At 41.8% G+C, this 17,481-nt stretch overlaps 1 pseudogene; it reads right to left on the bottom strand.

Moving 5' to 3' along the window:
- Positions 1–15,442: 15,442 nt before the first annotated feature.
- LOC103631375 (nudix hydrolase 21, chloroplastic-like) lies at positions 15,443–15,928 on the bottom strand (annotated as a pseudogene).
- Between the last annotated feature and the right edge of the window lie 1,553 nt (positions 15,929–17,481).

Here is a 17,481-nt window from a genome sequence, read left to right as displayed (position 1 = left end):
ACTTTTGTGTCATGATCCTACTAAATTCTTCACATGTAGACTCGTTAGTAGACCCAAATATAATATCATCAACATAAATTTGGCATACGAACAAGTCATTTTCAAGAGTTTTAGTGAATAAAGTAGGATCGGCTTTTCCGACTTTGAAGCCATTAGCAATAAGGAAATCCCTAAGGCATTCATACCATGCTCTTGGGGCTTGCTTGAGCCCATAAAGCGCCTTAGAGAGCTTATAGACATGGTTAGGGTACTCACTGTCTTCAAAGCCGGGAGGTTGCTCAACATAGACCTCTTCCTTGATTGGTCCATTGAGGAAGGCACTTTTCACGTCCATTTGATAAAGCTTAAAGCCATGGTAAGTAGCATAGGCCAATAATATGCGAATTGACTCAAGCCTAGCTACGGGTGCATAGGTTTCACCGAAATCCAAACCTTCGACTTGGGAGTATCCCTTGGCCACATGTCGAGCTTTGTTCCTTGTCACCACACCATGCTCATCTTGCTTGTTGCGGAAGACCCATTTGGTTCCTACAACATTTTGATTAGGACGTGGAACTAAATGCCATACCTCATTCCTAGTGAAGTTGTTGAGCTCCTCTTGCATCGCCACCACCCAATCCGAATCTTGTAGTGCTTCCTCTACCCTGTGTGGCTCAATAGAGGAAACAAATGAGTAATGTTCACAAAAATGTGCAACACGAGATCTAGTGGTTACCCCCTTATGAATGTCGCCGAGGATGGTGTCGACGGGGTGATCTCGTTGGATTGCTTGGTGGACTCTTGGGTGTGGCGTTCTTTGTTCTTCATCCTCCTTGTCTTGATCATTTGCATCTCCCCCTTGATCTATGCCGTCATCTAGAGGTGGCTCATTTGATTGATCTTCTTCTTCATCAACTTGAGCTTCATCCTCTTTTTGAGTTGGTGGAGATGCTTGAGTGAAGGAGGACGGTTGATCTTGTGCATTTGGAGGCTCTTCGGATTCCTTAGGACACACATCCCCAATGGACATGTTCCTTAGCGCGATGCACGGAGCCTCTTCAATACCTATCTCATCAAGATCAACTTGCTCTACTTGAGAGCCGTTAGTCTCATCAAACACAACGTCACAAGAAACTTCAACTTGTCCAGTGGACTTGTTAAAGACTCTATATGCCCTTGTGTTTGAGTCATATCCTAGTAAAAAGCCTTCTACAGTCTTAGGAGCAAATTTAGATTTTCTACCTCTCTTAACAAGAATAAAACATTTGCTACCAAAGACTCTAAAATATGAAATGTTGGGCTTTTTACCGGTTAGGAGTTCATACGATGTCTTCTTGAGGATTCGGTGAAGATATAACTGGTTGATGGCGTAGCAAGCGGTGTTGACCGCTTCCGCCCAAAACCGATCCGAAGTCTTGTACTCATCAAGCATGGTTCTTGCCATGTCCAATAGAGTTCTATTCTTCCTCTCCACTACACCATTTTGTTGAGGGGTGTAGGGAGAAGAGAACTCATGCTTGATGCCCTCCTCCTCAAGGAAGCCTTCGATTTGAGAGTTCTTGAACTCCGTCCCGTTGTCGCTTCTAATTTTCTTGATCCTTGAGCCGAACTCATTTTGAGCCCGTCTCAAGAATCCCTTTAAGGTCTCTTGGGTTTGAGATTTTTCCTGTAAAAAGAATACCCAAGTGAAGCGAGAATAATCATCCACTATAACTAGACAGTACTTACTCCCGCCGATGCTTATGTAAGCGATCGGGCCGAATAGATCCATGTGTAGGAGCTCCAGTGGCCTGTCGGTCGTCATTATGTTCTTATGCGGATGATGGGTGCCAACTTGCTTTCCTGCCTGGCATGCGCTACAAACCCTGTCTTTCTCAAAATGAACATTTGTTAGTCCTAAAATGTGTTCTCCCTTTAGAAGCTTGTGAAGATTCTTCATCCCAACATGTGCTAGTCGGCGATGCCAGAGCCAGCCCATGTTAGTCTTAGCAATTAAGCATGTGTTGAGTTCAGCTCTATCAAAATCTACTAAGTATAGCTGACCCTCTAACACACCCTTAAATGCTATTGAATCATCACTTCTTCTAAAGACAGTGACACCTGTATCAGTGAAAAGATAGTTGTAGCCCATTTTGCATAATTGAGATACAGAAAGCAAATTGTAATCTAAGGAATCTACAAGAAAAACATTTGAAATAGAATGGTCAGGAGATATAGCTATTTTACCAAGACCTTTGACCAAACCTTGATTTCCATCCCCGAATGTGATAGCTCGTTGGGGATCTTGGTTTTTCTCATATGAGGAGAACATCTTCTTCTCCCCTGTCATGTGGTTTGTGCACCCGCTGTCGAGTATCCAACTTGAGCCCCCGGATGCATAAACCTACAAAACAAGTTTAGTTCTTGACTTTAGGTACCCAAATGGTTTTGGGTCCTTTGGCATTAGACACAAGAACTTTGGGTACCCAAACACAAGTCTTTGACCCCTTGTGTTTGCCCCCAACATATTTGGCAACTACCTTGCCGGATTTGTTAGTCAAAACATAAGATGCATCAAAAGTTTTAAATGAAATGTCATGACCATTTGATGCACTAGGAGTTTTCTTCTTAGGCAACTTAGCACTAGTTGGTTGCCTAGAACTAGATGTCTCACCCTTATACATAAAAGCATGATTAGGGCCAGAGTGAGACTTCCTAGAATGAATTCTCCTAATTTTACTCTCGGGATAACCGACAGGGTATAAAATATAACCCTCGTTATCCTGAGGCATGGGAGCCTTGCCCTTAACAAAGTTGGACAATCTTTTAGGAGGGGCATTAAGTTTGACATTGTCTCCCCTTTGGAAGCCAATGCCATCCTTGATGCCAGGGCGTCTCCCACTATAGAGCATACTACGAGCAAATTTAAATTTTTCATTCTCTAAGTTATGCTCAGCAATTTTAGCATCTAATTTTGCTATATGATCATTTTGTTGTTTAATTAAAGTCATGTGACCATGAATAGGATTAATATCAACATCTCTACATCTAGTACAAATGGAAACATGCTCAACACTAGATGTAGAGGGTTTGCATGAATTAAGTTCAACGATCTTAGCACGCAAGATATCATTATTATCTCTAAGATCGGAAATTGTAACATTGCAAACATCTAGTTGTTTAGCCTTAGCAATTAAATTTTCATTTTCTACTCTAAGGCTAGCAAGAGAAATGTTTAATTCTTCAATCTTAGCAAGCAAATCATCATTATTATCTCTAGGATTGGGAATCGAAACATTACAAACATGTGAATCAACCTTAGCATTTAAACTAGCATTTTCATGTCTAAGGTTGTCAATCATCTCACGGCAAGTGCTTAGCTCACTAGATAGTTTTTGACATTTTTCTACTTCTAGAGCATAAGCATTTTTAACCTTAACATGCTTTTTGTTTTCCTTAATAAGGAAGTCCTCTTGAGAGTCCAAGAGATCATCCTTTTCATGAATGGCACTAATTAATTCATTAAGTTTCTCTTTTTGTTGCATGTTGAGGTTGGCAAAAAGAGAGCGCAAGTTATCTTCCTCATCACTAACATTATCATCACTAGAGGATTCATATTTAGTGGAGGATTTAGATTTAACCTTCTTTTTGCCGTCCTTGGCCATGAGACACTTGTGGCCGACGTTGGGGAAGAGAAGGCCCTTGGTGACGGCGATGTTGGCGGCGTCCTCGTCGTCGGAGGAGTCGCTAGAGCTTTCGTCGGAGTCCCACTCGCGACAAACATGGGCATCGCCGCCCTTCTTCTTGTAGTACCTCTTCTTCTCCTTTCTTCTCCCCTTCTTGTCGTCGCCTCGGTCACTGTCACTAGATATGGGACATTTAGCAATAAAATGACCGGGCTTACCACATTTGTAGCAAACCTTTTTGGAGCGGGACTTGTAGTCTTTCCCTCTCCTTTGCTTGAGGATTTGGCGGAAGCTCTTGATGACGAGCGCCATTTCCTCATTGTCGAGCTTGGAGGCGTCGATTGGTTGTCTACTTGGTGTAGACTCCTCCTTCTTTTCCTCCGTCGCCTTGAATGCGACGGGTTGAGCTTCGGATGTAGAGGGATCATCAAGCTCATTGATCTTCCTCGAGCCTTCGATCATGCACTCAAAACTTACAAAATTCCCGATAACTTCCTCGGGGGTCATTTTAGTATATCTAGAATTACCACGAATTAATTGAACTTGAGTGGGGTTAAGGAAAATGAGAGATCTTAGAATAACCTTAACCATTTCGTGGTCGTCCCACTTCTTGCTCCCGAGGTTGCGCACTTGGTTCACCAAGGTCTTGAGCCGGTTGTACATGTGTTGTGGCTCTTCCCCTTTGCGAAGCCGGAACCGACCGAGCTCCCCCTCGATCGTTTCCCGCTTGGTGATCTTTGTGAGCTCATCTCCCTCGTGCGCGGCTTTGAGCACATCCCAAACCTCCTTGGCGCTCTTCAACCCTTGAACTTTGTTATACTCCTCTCTACTTAAAGAGGCGAGGAGTATTGTCGTCGCTTGAGAGTTGAAGTGCTCGATTTGGGCCACCTCATCCTCATCATAGTCTTCATCCCCTACGGACGGTACCTGTGCACCAAACTCAACAACATCCCATATACTTTTGTGGAGCGAGATTAGATGAAATCGCATTAAATCGCTCCACCTAGCGTAGTCTTCACCATCAAAAGTTGGTGGTTTGCCTAGTGGGACGGAAAGTAAAGGTGTATGTTTAGAAATGCGAGGGTAGCATAGAGGGATCTTACTAAACTTCTTACGCTCTTGGCGTTTAGAAGTTACGGAGGGCGCATCGGTGTCGGAGGTCGATGTTGACGAAGTGTCGGTCTCGTAGTAGACCACCTTCCTCATCCTTTTGTGCTTGTCACCTTTCCGATGCGACTTGTGGGAAGAAGATTTTCTCTTTGTGGTGAGAAGAAGATTTCTTCTCCTTCCCTTTGTTGGAGGAGCTCTTCTTCTTCTCCCTCCTCTTGGTTCGGGACTCTTCCGATGAAGTGCTCCCGTGGCTTGTAGTGGGTTTTTCGCCGGTCTCCATCTCCTTCTTGGCGTGATCTCCCGACATCACTTCGAGCGGTTAGGCTCTAATTGAAGCACCGGGCTCCGATACCAATTGATAGTCGCCTAGAGGGGGGGGGGTGAATAGGGCGAAACTGAAATTTACAAATATAAGCACAACTACAAGTCGGGTTAGCGTTAGAAATAAAATCAAGTCCACGAGAGAGGGCGAGACACAAATCGCAAGCAAATGAAGAGTGTGACACGTGGATTTGTTTTACCGAGGTTCGGTTCTCGCAAACCTACTCCCCGTTGAGGAGGCCACAAAGGCCGGGTCTCTTTCAACCCTTCCCTCTCTCAAACAGTCCTTCCGACCGAGTGAGCTTCTTTTCTCAAATCAAAGCCGGGAACAAAACTTCCCCCGCAAGGGCCACCACACAATTGGTGCCTCTTGCCTTGATTACAATGGAGTTTTGATCTCAAGAACAAGTGAGAAAGAAAAGAAGCAATCCAAGCGCAAGAGCTCAAAAGAACACGACAAAACACTCTCACTAGTCACTAATGCTTTTGTGGATTTAGGAGAGGATTTGATCTCTTTTGGTGTGTCTAGAATTGAATGCCTAGCTCTTGTAAGTGGTTGAGAAGTGGAAAACTTGGATACTATGAATGGTGGGGTGGTTGGGGTATTTATAGCCCCAACCACCAAAAGTGGCCGTTGGGAGGCTGTCTGTTCGATGGCGCACCGGACAGTCCGGTGCACAACGGACATGTCCGGTGCCCCCGCCACGTCATCACTGCCGTTGGATTCTGACCGTTGGAGCTTCTGACTTCTGGGCCCGCCTGGATGTCCGGTGCACACCGGACATGTACTGTTCCTTGTCCGGTGCGCCAGTATGGGCGCGCCTGACTTCTGCGCGCGCTGCGCGCGCATTTAATGCGCCGCAGGTAGCCGTTGGCGCGGAGATAGCCGTTGCTCCGGAGTTGCACCGGACAGTCCGGTGCACACCGGACATGTCCGGTGAATTATAGCGGACTAGCCGTTGGAGATTCCCGAAGCTGGCGAGTTCCTGAGGCCGCTCCTTCTTGGCGCACCGGACACTGTCCGGTGTACACCGGACAGTCCGGTGAATTATAGCGCGAGTGCCTCTGGAAATTCCCGAAGGTGGCGAGTTCGAGTTGGAGTCATCTGGTGCACCGGACATGTCCGGTGGTGCACCGGACACTGTCCGGTGGCACACCGGACAGTCCGGTGCGCCAGACCAGAAGTGCCTTCGGTTGCCTTTTTGCTCCTTTGTTGAATCCAAAACTTGATCTTTTTATTGGCTGAGTGTGAACCTTTTACACCTGTTTAATCTATACACTTGGGCAAACTAGTTAGTCCAATTATTTGTGTTGGGCAATTCAACCACCAAAACTATTTAGGAACTAGGTGTAAGCCTAATTCCCTTTCACTCGGCAAAGGCTATTTTACACTCGGCAAATGGTTGCCGAGTGTAACACTCGGCAAAGAACACTCGGCAAAGATTTCATCGGCAAAGGGTTCTTTGTCGAGTGCTTTTTTCGGACACTCGGCAAAGACTTTGCCGAGTGTCAAAAAGCACTCGGCAAAGAAAAACACTCGGCAAATTAAGAATCGAAAAAATTAAAAAAAAACAGCAAAACATTTTTTAAATTCTAGGAACAACTCTCCAACCCTACCCTACTATTTTACCTTACCCGTTGCCCTATCATTTTTCACTATTATTTTGAATCAAACTTATATGTTTTGTAAATGGTGAGTTTCGAACTCGCAACCTCTTTCTCGCGCATTCCCTCCTATACCACTACACTACTACATCAATTATGTTTATATTACGTTTCCATTCCCCATGTACTATAACAAATCGAGAGTAATTTGATTATTTAAGGCATTAAATGAGTTCATTTGAAAATGTGACCAACTATAAAGTTGCATAACTTTTTCAGATCTAAAAGTTTTATTTTCATAGTTTCTACATCCGAGACCGTTTATAAAATTTGAATTTTAAATTTAAAAACTTCACACGAAATTTTCAATGATAAGATGATTTCAAATCAAAAAATTGTCAACTACAAAGTTTCATTACATTTCAAGACCTACAACTTTTATTTTGGTGGTTTTTCCATCCGAGACAGTTTGAAAAATTCAAATTTCAAAATTCAAACATAGTTTTGCATAACAAGATGATTTCAAACTAAAACATTGTCAACTACAAAGTTTCATAACTCTTCAATACCTACAACTTTCATGTTGGTGGTTTTTCCTTTCGAAGTCGTTTTCAAAATTCAAATTTTAAATTTTTTAAATTTAGACATAGTTTTCGTTGACAATATGACTTTAAATGAAAAAGTTGTCAACTATAAACTTCTATAACTTCTCAAGATCTACAAAGTTTATTTTGATTGTTTGGTAATTTGTTTATCTCAGATGATGGTTCTAACAATATGCACAAATTCTATACGTCTCTCTCGTAGTTTCATAAACTACGAGAGAGATATAGGTTTTATGAACAAATTTATTTTTATTTTGTCATATGAAGAAATGTTCAATATATAAATTGTACATCATGATGAGTTATACAAATTTGTAGTTGAAAACGTTTTCATTTGAATTAATTTACTACTTTAAAATGTGATTTTTAAATTGTCTTTGCCTAGTGTTGAAGAAAAAACACTCGGCAAAGAGCTCTTTGCCGAGTGTTGTATTTGTGACACTCGACAAAGAGCCCTTTGCCGAGTGTCAAAAAAAGACACTCGGCAAAGAGCTCTTTGCCGAGTGTCAAAAATAAAACACTCGGCAAAGAGCTTCTTCGCCGAGTGTTTTCTTTTACCGAGGGTTTTTTGCGTGGCACTCGGCAAAGAGCTCTTTGTCGAGTGCCCGAAATAAAACACTCAGCAAAGAATATGGCACTCGGCAAAGAGCCAAATTCCGGTAGTGACTATGAAGTATGGACTATAAAAAGGAGGTTCAACAGTACTTCTTGAACTATAGAATAACCATGAAAATGCCAAAAGCATTAAAAAAATATTTTCATGCAATAATTAGGATAAAAATTATTCCTTGTTTATGCATTTATATATTATTTAGCATGTTATTATAATTATTAACTTTAAGCATTTGAATTGTGAATTTATATTACCTTTGCACATTTGCTATATTTTTCCCTATAGTGCAAAAGAAAATTACAAGAAGTTATTTCCTTATACTATATCCGTATATGTATTTGAAAAGTAATTTTTAAAGAAGCCCTATAATACTTTAAAATTTACAAGAAGTAATTTTCGGTCTATGCTTTCGGGCTAAACTACAATAAGAAGAAGCATTGATGATGGCATAAAAGGACCATGGATTGAAGTTAATTGTACAGTATTATTTATTTCCTTTATGCAATACATTTACGAAATTACTAGTGCAATTATATTTCATGGCTATTGATTTTCATGAGAAGCATATACCACTTATTGGATTGCAAAGGTTTTGTATATATTTCAAATAAAAAAATATGGGCAACTTTAAGTATTGTATTCACATGAGAAATACACCATTGTTGCTGACTGCAGTCGCCGACAAGAAGTCGATTGAGGTGTGGCATATAATTGTTGCTGATTTGAAATCGCCGACTTCTACATCGATCAATTAATATGCACAAGTCACATGCGTGGACGTATGGTTGATAAATCTCTCGACCTAGTTGAAAATATTTAACAAGAAGTCTAATACTAGCATATAAACAACAGTAATCATCCATATGAACCATAGAAGGTCATCTTGTTGTTTCTAATATGCACAACAGCTTACCTCATGTATATCCAAATTCAGTCTTAGGAATTGCCAAATGAAAGCACACTAACTTGGTTTATACCAAAGTAATTTTATGGTCGAACATGCAAGTAGTAAGTCATTGACACTATGAATGCTCCATCATGAAGAAATACCCCTTGCCCCTAATCGTATAAAAACCACATGAAGTGGATTGGAGAAGAAAATACCCCAAACAATAGTATTGAAATTAAAGTCAATATTTATTTTGAATGATCTTTTATAAATGATCAATATCTCTTGCATCATTTTAGAATTGTGGTTGTAAATATTGTATGAATTAGAAAGCCACGAAGAGTAGACCCATTTTGGCAAATAATTTCCAACTCTTGAAGAGAAGGTCACATTTTTCTCATCATTATATATGAATCTTTACTTAGTATTTATTTGAATTACATTCGATGTTTGTTTCCACTTTGTATGGAATCTTGCATTTACTCGATTATTATGAAGCCTGAAAGTAACATAGAAGCATATGAATCATCTCTTAAATAATATGAAAGTATCAGACTGATATAAAATGTTGAAAGAGATATTGACACAAAAAGAATTTTTAAGAAGAGTGCATCCAAACGGGCCATGAAGGTTGCCCTTTATAATGTCATTCCTCGAAGTATTTATTTTACATTATATGCATAGAATGAAAAATGTGACATTATATCAGCACTTGAAGAAGCATGATCATACGAAGCATCGTACATGTAGTACCCTCTCAAGTTTAGAAGAGATCCATAAGAATTCGTTTCAAGAAGAAACAATGAACATCGTACCTTCACTATGAATTGTTAGGAAATATGGATGATTTTTTATATGAATTATTAAGTAAGGTTGAATGTGAAAATAATTTATGAAAATTTTCCCCTTTTGAATCTCAATGCACACTTGAATTGTCAATTTATTATTTGGATAAATAGTTTAGAATCTTAGATATCCTCTCCCTTTTTGCATCATAAGAAATTTCATTTATATTCGCAAATAATGAGAAGCAACCAATTTGCAAGACCATCACATTAGTATCCCCTGAATTAAGAAGATCCTTGTGAGCACTTTTGAGCCACTAGGGAAACTAAAAGTGCAATACTCTCTTATGAAAAGTGTAATTTAAAGAATAACCCTTGCCTAGAATGCATCTAGGAGATATCCATGGTCATATAAAATCCTTATTAAGGATTTTAAGAATTTATACGTGTCAAAATATGCTTCATCAAAGTGGTCAAAAGTGAGTGCGCTCCTTAGAAAACCACATACCAATGAAGTTGATAGCATTGCTCGTAAGAATTATGGATATATTGGATAATCATCACTATGAAGTCTAGCAATGTGAAGGAAGATGCCAAATGAAATAAGGATACACTTGGAAAATACAGTCGTACTAGAAGAATTACCCTTTATCAAGAAAAGGACATGAAGTCGATAATTTCAAAAGAAAAGAAAAGGGGCATATAGTCCTATTGCATATGACTAATGCAAATGATCATAAGAGCAACTCCCCAACTTCAAATCTATGGCATATGTACTTACCACAATAATGCCCAATTATCTATTCCACGACATTAGGGGGAGGAAAAGAATACTTGAAATAAGAATACTGGAAAATCGCTCGAAAAGCCAAAAAGATCCCCATGCAAGACCCGCACTAATAAGAAAACTAGAAAATCAAGAAGCTGGGAATTCACATAGAATATTCCCTTGCAATACCATAAAGTAAATTGGAATGTCAAGAAGACATTGAAATAAAGTATTGAACTGCCATTTTGTTTTGTGATTTGTAGAGCGTGATCAAGTCGCACTATTGTTTAGTGCACTAGAGAGGACTTAAGTACCATGAATGGTATTCCTCATCCTATTCCGAGGCCTCAAAGAAAAGGATAGGAGATCTAGTTACTCTAATTCCAAGTACCTGGGGACGCCTGGAGAAAAATGGATAAGAGAGCTTATCACAGCCTAGTCATGAAACACTCCAACGAAATAATGGGGAATCAGTTGAGAGCTGGTAACTGGAGAGCAGCCTGCTAGCGAGGTGCCTTCAGGATATGAATATACCGGTAAATGAAAAAGATGAGAAAGCCGAAACAAATTTGAGCTCATCGGCTATTAATAAAGGAGCTTGCTACTGTATTGAGAAAATTAGAGTAAAGCAAGATAAAGTGCATAAAGCACTCCTGTGAATTCTGAAAAGGAATGATAATACTTGAACAAGAGCAATAGTCATTAGGTATCTATCATATAATGCAAACTATCTTGAAAAGATGGCAATCACTGTAGCAAAGATACAATGACCACTAGCTGCTCAAGGTCTTGAAGATCTATTTTTCCTAATCATGGGCATTATCTCCTTTGTAAGTATGTTTATCTCATTGGCAGAAATCAACTTGAAGTTGAATAAGAGGATGATTAAATAAAGGAAAGATCTTGATTTGGACTTTATATATTTATAGGCACATGGAAGTGTCATTGACCATAACCTAAGAAAGGCAAATAAAATTAAGCATAGTGTAACTTCAAAATGTTACCACAAGTATTGAAAGAATCATGCAAGAATGCAAACATACTCGAAGTATGAGCATGCCACAACTTAAGCATATAGCTTGAGGCATGCTTGAATAAATATTTGAAACCTATACCTTGTCATACTGAAAAGGTTCTCAATATAGAAAAGTGCATTATGAAAATACTATTAATTGGTCGGTCATTTGTGAACCCAAACCTTTAAGAACCTAAGGATGAGGGGGAGGAAATACCATGTCGATACACCAAAGGTAGACACTATATGTGTCATTGTGTTTGATCGGTAATGGCATTATGTATAAATAAATACCATGTATATGAAATAAGGAATCCCACTAACAACTTATGAAATAAAGAAGCTTGTGTTGCATAAGTAATGATGGGATATGTGCTATGTATGAAAATCCCATTAATATATGATCAAGAAGGCATATGTTGAACCACGTTAGAGTCTTGCATAATAAGGCACAAGAGGATCTTGTAGATCTCCATTTAAGCATTGCATCCATCATTGAAAGGATGGACTTGAAGCAATTATAAAAGACTTAAAAGTGTGGTTCTCAGGGGGAGAAATTTGCATACTCCTAAATTGAATCTTGAGCATGAAGTTCAAATACCTATTTATAGTTTTAAGATTAAATGAAGAAAAAGGTGATTTGTACTCTTTTCCCCTTATGTGAGTTTTCAATAGAAGTTTCTCACATAAGGTTTTTAATGAGACAAATCATGCAACACAGCAAGCGTGAGCCATGTACTCTTTCTCCAAATTTTTCCCACTGATTTTTTTAGAGTTTTGGGACATGTGTATCTCGTGGCAAGAGGGCCAAGGGGGAGTGTTAAGAAACCAGTTTGGGCCCCGAAGGCCCATGTGGCTCATCTAGCCGAAACACTAACTTTGCACTATATATAGAGGAGGACTCTACCATTTGTTGTAACCAGTGAACAAAATACATGAATGAGATTATCAATACTTCCTATATCTTTGTGTCTCCTGTGTTTATGAGTTAAGTAGCATTTGGACTACGCTCGGTAGCAAAGGGTCCTTAACAGAAACATGCTCGTTCGTTATCCATTACGGCAGCCCATTTGCCTGACTATGTGCACAGCATACGGCCACTGGCACAGCGTAGGCGCGTAGGCGACTTCTCGATGTTCTGCCCGAGGCGGGAACCATGCATCTACCGAATGAGCAGTTTCTCCGCTCATGGTTTGAGGCGGCCAGAAATTGGACCGGTGGATCATCCCATGCCGCGGTCGTGGTGGGCCCGTTGGTCGGGCGCCGCTCCACCTCCCTCTATTTGCGTATATAAATAGAGAAAAGGTCCTTGAGTTAGTTACACTTACCGTCTCCTCGCACTCTTGCCTCCGTTCCTGCGCTGAAATTTTTTTGTCGTCATGCTCTCTGCCTGCTCCAGCGCTTTGCCTACGGGTTCTCCTTGCATCCATGGCCTCCTTCTGGCTTGCTTGTTTCATCGAAGCCATGTCCTTGGTCTGAAGAAGAGAGGGTTCCTCCCTCTTGTGGAGGACTCGGGATGGTGGTTAGAAGATGAGGGCGATGTGCCGTGGTCGTGGGATGGTGTGGTGGTTGTGCTTGCGTCTTTCTACGAGTGTGGGTTCAGGCTGCCCGTGCGCCCCTTTGTGCGGGGGCAGTCTTCTACTACAAATTAGAGCTGTAGAACCTCCACCCCAACACCATCCTTCACATAGCATGTTCTATCACGTGGACATGGAGCCTTACTGGAAGCTCTGGCGGCATCAGTTTAGTCTGCGACATCCTCTAGCCATGGTGGCCAATCATTTGTCGACAGCATCACCATCCATCTACGCTCCAGCTGGTAGGCGGGCTACTTTGAGATCCCACACCCATATTCCATTCGCTACGAGGGTGAGTGGTTCTACGTCAGGAACGTGGGGGCAGTGCACCATCATTCACTGCTCAGGTTCTGATGTCTAGCTAAAAGAGCCTTAAGGCCACCATGCAATATTAAAAAATGGATATAAAGGACACTGCTTGAAAAAACCTTAAGGACTAGTTTAGAAACTCAAATCCCCTTCGGGATTGAAAGGGATTCGAGATGAAATTAGTTTATTTTCACCTTAATCCCCTCTAATCCCGAAGGGGATTTGAGGTTCCCAAAGTAGCCCTAAGGTAATGTTTGGTTGAAGAACCAAGTAGAACGGAGTCGTTCTGTCCTATTTTGTTGTTGTTTGGTTACAAAGTAACTAGAACGGAATGACTCCAATTAGGGAATATTCTCCTCAGATCTGGAACCATTCCGCTCCAAAAAATCAACCAGACGGAGCCGCTCCGTTCCCAGCCCGCTCGCACAGTCACGCTCCGTTCCGTTCACTCTCCAACCAAACAAAAAACAGAGCCGCTCCGTTCCAGATTACCAAACACAGAACAGAGTGACTCCGTTCCTAGAATCAGGGATGTAACGACTCCGTTCTACTTGGCTCCTTAACCAAACACTAAGGCTTGCATCGGTTTCCAAGATAGAAGGTGGTTCTAGTACTCTTGCATAGTGTGTCGTCGTATGCAGTTGAGCACACAACGACAAGAGCCATTAAGGTGATGTTTGGTTCCACCCACGGTAATGGCAATGCAAAGGGAATAAATACCAGTGGCAGGGTCGGCCTTGGGCCCATGCAACAGATGCGACCGCCGGGGGCCCAGAATGGAGAGGGGCCCAATATATAATAGATAGTAGATATAAGACCTAGCCGTCTAGGACTCAATCACCAATTTACCAGACACCTGACCTTGCACGCCGCAGCCAGCAGCGATCTCTAATCCTCGGACGCCAACTGCAGGTCGCAGCCACGATCCGCCAGACGCCCAGACTGCCACCGCGATCGGCCAGACAGCCACGGCCAGAGTCCCATCCATTGCCCATCGGCCAGCAGGCCAGCCGGCCAGGCCTAGGCGTGGAGGCGGGCAGGCGGCCACACCCAAGCCAAGTGAATACGTGAGAGCAGTCCCATCCATTCACTAATTTGGTCGATGGTGAATACGTGAATCGGTGAATGGTGAATTAGTGATTTAAATATTTGATTAGTGAATTACCTATTACTGCTAGCGTCTTACATATTTAGTGAATTAGAATATTAGAATTACCTGCTAGCGTCTAAGTCTCTTAGATATTTTTAAAATTAGTTTCAGTGTTGTGCTGTGCACATGATCATACTATTCGCATTCCATATTATACATGATACATAATTACATATTCTTTAAAAAATAATTACATATTATACATGAGAAGCAATTGTGTCATAGAGTTCTATTCTTCATTAAGATAATCATAGTAGATCTAAGCTATAAATATATTGTTATTTTGATCGGCTTTATTTCTTAATAATTATTTGACATGTTACATTAAATATATTAATGTTTTTGTTTTTATTTTGCATATAAAGTTAGAACATATATATTTATATGTATCATAGAATTGTTTATATAGTTTAGAGGGCCCTTCATGATGAGTTCGTCTGGGGCCCTCAAAATCAAAGGACCGGAGCTGACCAGTGGTAGTGGGGAGAGAAGGTTTGATCGTTTGTTTTTGTTTGATTGAGTATTGGGATGCCTAAATCATTCTATGGACCTCAAAATGGAGCGTAACCTGGTTTCTGAAGCACGGGACCTGCTGCCCTGGTATCATATCAGATACGTCAGGCACTAAACAAACATAAACCAACGCGACTGATTGACGACAGAATCTGATCAGGCCAATAAATGGCCGAACCAAACAGCACCTAAGTGCTTGTTCGGTTAGCTCTCAATATATATGGATTGAGTGAGATTTGATGAGTTTAAATCCAAATAAGTCAAACTTCTTTTTAATTTTTTCCAATATCATTCAATCCATGGGTAACAGGATTAACCGAATAAGGTCTAAGTGGTAATGCCACTACGCAAGATTGGTCAATGTGAACCCTGTTGTTTAGTATTGTTCGTTTCTTTTACTATCAATGGACAGATCTACTGTATCTACCACCCTGGAAGAATGTACAGGCCGCGTCGAACGTCCGGATTTGTCTGTCGCGTGTTCGTTCCGTCCAATCTAACCGCAGCAGAGCAGAGACGTACGGCGGCGGCGGCCGCCTATCTAGAGGTGCGCATCCACGGGTGAGGGCAGCGCGCAATGGCCTGGGCGGCGGGCACCCACTCCCTGCGGCGGGCGGCCATCTCGGGCCAGCGGTCGAGCTCGGCGGTGACGCGCAGCGGGAGCACAAAGGACGAAGCCCTCGTGCGTGGCGTCGTAGCTGCGGCCCAGCGAGGGGCCGGTGTCCCCGACCACGCCAGCCTCCGCCGCTTGGCCTCGCGCCGAGCCGCCTCATCCATGGACTCGTCCAGCAGCTCCCACCCGCCCTTGGGGATCAGCGCGCCCCCCGCGGGGCCCTTCTTCCGCGAGCTGATCACCAGGACCTCCACCCCGCCACCTGTCGTGCATCACCAACGGTGCAAGGGAAGGCCCTGCTATTGCTAGGCTGCAACGGCCAAGTTCTAATCATAGTTTTGTGGGACCAATGCAAATCTAGGTCCCAGCTCAGGTAACCGACCGGTACACGAACCTATCCATGAAGCCATCGTTGAGGAGACCTAATGAGTAATGACCGTGGTAGGTTCGAGGCCCAAGTGGATCCGTCGAGATGCAAAACACCGCCCATAAACTGCAATGGCACTTTAGTCGCTCATGCCACTCGGACACTTTAAGGTATGTAAAACACACATAAATGTCCTGTATTTTAAGAGGGTATTAAGGTGGTAAGTGCAAAAAAAACACGAGACAATATTTTGGTGAAGTAACCTCTCTAGCACGATTCTCAAAGTTTAGATACGGTTTACCCATACAACCCACATAAATGTCCCGTATTTTAAGAGGGTATCAAGGTGGTAAGTGCAAAAAACACACGGGACAGTATTTTAGTGAAGTAACGTCTCTAGCACGGTTCTCAAAGTTTAGATACGGTTTACTCATACAACCCACATAAATGAGTCATATCTTGAGAGTTTCTAGTGAATAAGATACAAGACTTACATACATTGGGTTGTATGAAGGGGTTTCTTAGATATATCTAGTGCTTGGAGAACCGAAACGTAGTATGTAAGTTGTATATGCCCTAAATGGGCCGGACCTCTAGGAAGACATGGTTTTGGAGTACAAGCGAGATTGCTTGAGGCTCAGTATGGTATGGATTATGGAAGACATAGGAGGCGTTTATGTAGACATGTTATCAAGTGCAGGGGGCATACTTCTTGGAGAGGATGGCACGAGAATCTTTTTCACTTTTGAGGACCGAGTGGAGCGATAAATCTCTCTATGTAGTCTTTTCAGAGGTCGGAGTATTGTAATAAATTCATAAGCCATAGAATTTTTAAGAGTTTGGACCATTCAATGTAATTGGTAGAACAAAGCTTTTTTCGTCCATTGCGAGAACAGTACATTACATGAAATAAGTGCTACAACATAGACTTCTCAAAGGCCAGTCATCATAACTTCTTAAACAACAAGGTACGTTACATTGCAGGAATTATAGAAAGATAAAGTATAGCCTATTGATTTGAAGAGATACGATACAATTCTACTTAAGCTTAAACCAGCACAAGTTATGTACAAGTCATTCTCGCATCCATGGAACACAGATTGTGGCAAGGAATATTGTGAAGAATCATATCAGTAGTACCATCCACCATCATATGGAAGCAAACAGAGGACACATAGACACGCACTGGACCTGTCCAGTATAGATGTTCAAACAGTGCGGGCCGCCCGTTTGGTCCGTGGCACGACACGAATTTAGCCCGGTCCAAACACGGCCCGGCACGGTCGGTTACGGGCCTGGGCCGGCACGGCCCGTTTAGCGGGCCGGGTATGAGCAGATACGGCGGCCCGCGTGCTTTGGCCCGGCCCGGCCCGATAAATGGGTCGGCCCGACGGCGGCCCGCATATTTATATAAATACTAAATATGTAAATACATTTAATTCTCTCATAGTATGTAAATACTAAATACACGGCCAAACATATATAAAATGCATACATAAATATAAAATGCATACATAAATATTTTTGTTGTCTCAATATATATAAATAATATGTTATTATATATGATTAATTCTGTTAAATATATGTATTTATATA

Source organism: Zea mays, chromosome 6 (genome assembly GCF_902167145.1).
Source record: "Zea mays cultivar B73 chromosome 6, Zm-B73-REFERENCE-NAM-5.0, whole genome shotgun sequence".
In the NCBI taxonomy this organism is placed as follows: Eukaryota; Viridiplantae; Streptophyta; class Magnoliopsida; order Poales; family Poaceae; genus Zea; species Zea mays.
This window is presented reverse-complemented; position numbering and strand designations above follow the sequence as displayed.